Source organism: Lactuca virosa, chromosome 8 (genome assembly GCF_052849685.1).
Source record: "Lactuca virosa cultivar CGN04683 chromosome 8, Lactuca_virosa_CGN04683_v6, whole genome shotgun sequence".
NCBI classification, from domain to species: domain Eukaryota; kingdom Viridiplantae; phylum Streptophyta; class Magnoliopsida; order Asterales; family Asteraceae; genus Lactuca; species Lactuca virosa.
Window position 1 is genome coordinate 384,859,590 of NC_136433.1, and position 5,152 is coordinate 384,864,741.

A 5,152-nucleotide genomic window follows, 5' to 3' on the forward strand; every position below is an offset into this window, starting at 1 on the left:
GTCCAAAAACACTAGTGTGTTCTTGGTGAAATGAAGAACACTTGATGATCTAACCAAAAGAAGAGATTTCATGGATGAAATCATGTATATTCACTAGATATGGAAGGATATCAAGTTGAATATGGAAAGATTACTTACTAGATTAAAGATTTCGATGAAAGTTCTTAAGATACTTGAGAGAGAATCCGATTTCTAGGCTTGAAATGTGAAAAGTGATTGAAAATGACTAAGGACCATATATATAGTATGGAGTTTACGGCCACCATGAGTTTACGGCCGTAAACTCATGGTCCCTGGCTGTAAACTCCTCATTTGAGGGTTTATGGCTTGTTTGATAGGTTACAACTTCAATTGGCACTTCCTTTCACTCATTCCTTTGGTGCACTAGGCTCAGAATGCTCAAACAGACTCTAAACAGTGGTAAAAGTTAGCAGAAACAAGTCTGACTTTGAATGAAGTGAATGGTTTGTACAAGATAGAAATTTCGGGTTGTCACATCATCCCCCCGTTAGAGAGAATTTCGTCCCGAAATTAGAGTTTAAGCAATTAAGTTAAAAAATAACTAAGCGAAAAGATGAGGATATTTCAATTTCATTTGATCCTCGCGCTCCCAAGTGAATTCAGGTCCTCGCTTGGCGTTCCAACGAACCTTCACTATCGGGATACGGCTTTGCTTCGTTTGTTTGACCTCTCGGTCCATGATCTCTACAGGTTCTTCCACGAAGTTGAGGCTCTCGTTGATCTCGATCTCGTCGAGTGGGATTACAAGAGTCTCGTCGGACAGAGACTTTTTCAAGTTCGAGACGTGGAAAGTAGAATGCACGTTACTGATTTCACGCGGTAGATTGAGTTTGTAATCTACAGGGCCAGTTCTAGCGAGAATCTCGAAAGGCCCTACGTATCTTGGATTTAGCTTTCCACGCTTTCCAAAGCGTATCAAACCCTTCCAGGGTGAGACTTTCAATAGAACGCGGTCTCCAACCTAGAATTGCAAAGGTTTTCTCCTTTTGTCAGCGTAGCTTTTCTGTCGGTCTCTAGAGGCTTTCAATCGTTCACGAATTTGAACGATCTTCTCTGTCGTTTCCCGTATGATTTCCGGACCTGTGAGAGTGCTGTCAGGAACGCGTCCTTTAGCTAACTGTGTGTCGCCCACCTCAGCCCAGCACAGAGGGGATCTGCACTTCGGCCATAGAGGGCTTCAAATGGAGCAGCCTTTATGCTCGTATGATAACTGTTGTTGTAGGAAAACTCGACAAGGGGTAAATGAGTATCCCATGCCTTCCCAAAGTCGATCACACAGGCTCGCAACATATCTTGCAAGGTTTGGATAGTTCTCTCACTTTGTCCGTCGGTTTGAGGATGGTAGGCTGTACTCATGTCCAACCTAGTCCCTAGGGAACTTTGTAGCGACTGCTAGAACCTCGAAGTGAATCTACTATCTCTATCAGAGATAATGGATATGGGAACACCGTGCAGTCATACTATCTCTCTAATGTATGTTCTTGTTAGTTTCTCCATCTTGTCAGTTTCCTTGATAGGTAGGAAATGAGCGGATTTGGTCAATCTATCGACGATGACCCAAATGGTATCAAGTCCACCCGTTGTCTTGGGCAACTTGGTTATGAAATCCATAGTAATCCGCTCCCATTTCCACTCCGGTATCTCCGGTTGTTGTAGTAATCCTGAGGGTTTCTGGTACTCGACCTTAACCTTTGCGCAAGTAAGACACTTACTCACGAAGGTAGCAATATCTGCTTTCATGTTAGGCCACCAGTATAGTTTCTTAAGATCCAGATACATTTTATCTGAACCTGGGTGGACAGAATATCTAGTGTCGTGCGCTTCAGTCATGACTAGGTCTCTGAAACCACCGTGTTTCGGTGTCCAGATACGATCCATGAGATATAAGGCTCCGCCACCCTTGATTTCCAAGTTTTTATCCATCCCTCTCAGGGATTCACTCGCCACATTTTCAGGTTTCAAGGCTTCTAGTTGAGCCTCCTTAATTTGTGTGGACAAGTGTGAATGGATAGTCATAGTCAATGATTTGACTCTCCGACCAGAGTATTCTTTCCGACTTAGGGCGTCACCTACCACGTTGGCTTTACCGGGATGATAATGAATTTCGCATTCGTAGTCATTGAGTAGCTCGACCCACCGTCGTTGTCTCATATTGAGCTCCTTCTGATCGAATATATGCTGAAGGCTCTTGTGGTCTGTGAAGATAGTGCTCTTTGTACCATACAGGTAGTGTCTCCAGATCTTCAGAGCAAATACCACTGCTCCTAACTCAAGATCGTGCGTCGTATAGTTGACTTCGTGTGTTTTAAGCTGACGGGTGGCATAGGCAATGACCTTTCCTCTTTGCATAAGAACACATCCCAACCCTTTGTTGGATGCATCGCAATACACAACGAAATCTTCTATCCCTTCTGGGAGGGATAATATCGGTGCGGTGCATAAGGCTTGTTTCAGTGTTTGGAACGCCTTCTCCTGTTTCTCTTCCCAGTCAAAGGCCACGCCTTTCTGGGTCAGTGTAGTAACCGACTTAGCGATGCTAGAGAAGTTCTGTATGAACCTGCGATAGTAGCCAGCAAGACCTAGAAATTGTCGAATTTCAGTAGGTGTCTTCGGTGCTGACCAGTTCTCAATGGCTTTAATTTTGGAAGGGTCCACGTGAATTCCCTTTTTGCTAACAACGTGGCCCAAGAATTCGACTATTCGAATCCAAAACTCGCACTTAGACAACTTCGCATAGAGCTTCTCCGATCGTAATGTTTCTAAGACTCTTCGTAGGTGTTGACTATGCTCCTCCTTACTCCGAGAGTAGATAAGTATGTCATCAATGAAGACAATGACGAACTGATCCAAGTAATGACGGCACACCCTATTCATTAGATCCATGAATACAGCTGGTGCATTGGTTAATCCGAACGGCATCACTACAAACTCGTAGTGTCCATAATGAGTTCGGAAGGCTGTCTTGGGGACATCCTCCTCTAGCACTCGTAACTGGTGATACCCGGATCTTAGATCTATCTTCGAGAAGTAGTTCGCTCCTTGAAGTTGATCAAATAAGTCGTCAATGCGGGGTAGAGGATAACGATTCTTGACGGTAAGTTTGTTCAGCTCTCTGTAGTCGATGCACATACGAAACGATCCGTCTTTCTTCTTCACGAACAAGACCGGTGCTCCCCATGGTGAGAAGCTTGGCCTAATGAATCCCTTCCTGAGAAGTTCGTTAAGCTGACTGGAAAGTTCCTGCATCTCTGCTGGAGCTAGACGATAAGGCGATTTGGCTACTGGGGTAGCCCCTGAAACTAAATCGATTCGGAACTCGACTTGACGCTGTGGTGGTAATCTTGGTAGTTCTTCTGGAAAGATGTCGGGAAAGTCGCGTACTTCTGGAATGTTCTGAATGTCTTTCACTTCTTGACTCATATCGACGATGTGTGCAATGAATGCATGATATTCCTTTCGCAAGCACTTCTGAGCTTAAATACACAAAATGATACGAAGGTTCGTACTTGATTTGTCGCCGTAGATAACTAGTGATTCGTTGTTAGGGAGGTTAAGACGAACTGCTTTCTCAAAGCACATGATGTCGGCGCGAAGAAGACTCAACCAATCCATGCCGATTATGACGTCAAAACTTTTGATTGAGACCGGCATGAGGTCGATTTGGAAAGAATGACTATCTAAAGTTAAAGTACAACCTATGTATATGCAGTTAGTGCTTTCCGTTTTCCCGTTTACCATTTCTATAGTGAATGATTCCTCTAGTGCATATGGTTTTTGTTTAAGTAAGTGAGCAAATTTCTGATTCACGAAACTCCTTTCCGCTCCACTATCAAATAGTATGCAAGCATATGAATTATCGAGGAGAAACGTACTAGTAACTACCGTAGGATCAACTACGGCTTCCTCGTGGCCTATTGCCAGAATTCTTCCCACTCCGCCAGCATTTCCTGCCTTCGGGCAGTCTTTCTTGAAATGACCAACCTCGCCACAACCGTAGCAAGCCTGGCCCACAGCAATGCCGGGGACTTGGTTAATTGGCCTCGCCGGAGCCTTGCAGAATCAGGCAGTGTGCCCTTTCCTGTTGCAGTTAGCGCACTGCATTTCCCGGCAGGCACCATTATTATGAAAAGTGCATTTGTTGCACTTGGGCAAATTCCCAGTATACTGCTTCCTCGGCGCAGTAGCAGCAGGTGCAATCGCGGCATGAACAGACACAAGCTGTTGCTTCTTGGCAGAGTTTTGCGCCGATTTTCCCTTCTTGTTATCCCAGAACTTATGCTTTTTGTCAGCGGGTTTGGAGGGTTTTGAGATAGCCAGGGTTGTTGTCGTTGTCGGGGTAGAGACCCCGTGATCGATGAGTCGCTGTGCAAATCGCTTGGAACTGTCGAAAGTAGTGGGGTTTGAAGCTAAGACATTCCCCTGAAATGGAGGCACCAACCCCTAAATGTACCTCTCAATCTTCTTCCCTTCAGTGGGAACCATACTTGGACATAGTGCCACCAGATCACTGAATCTGACAGTGTATGCCACTATGTTGGAGCCCTTCATGGTCAGACTCCAGAGTTCTTGTTCCAATTTCTGAACCTCGCCCCTCGGGCAGTACTCTTCAATCATCAGCCCTTTAAGAGCTTCCCAGCCCATAGCATTAGCCACTATTAAAGTTAGTGACTTGACATGGCTATTCCACCACGTCAGGGCTCTATCACTGAAGGTGCATGCAACAAATTTGACTTTGCTTCCTTCAGTACAGGAACAGATCTCAAAGATCGATTCCGTCTTTTCGAACCATTGCGACAGAGCAATGATTCCGCCGATCCCGTTGAAGACTCGGGGTTTACAGTTGGTGAAGTCTTTAAAAAAGCACTCTCGCGAGCGCACAATGACATCACCTTGTGTGGAATGAACGACTGTTCCACCTCCGCTAGTACCCTGGTTGTTGTGGTATTGTGCCATGGCTGTAGCAACAGCCGCAGCTACTGCAGCATTAAGAGCTGCCGTATCAAATTGTGGAGGAGGTGGTGTTTGAGTTGGAATAATCGGAGGATTACGCCTTGTTGACTTACGAGGAGGCATCTTTCAACTATAAGTTTAAAAGATGAGTACAATGATAAGAATTCAATAGTGAAGTTAA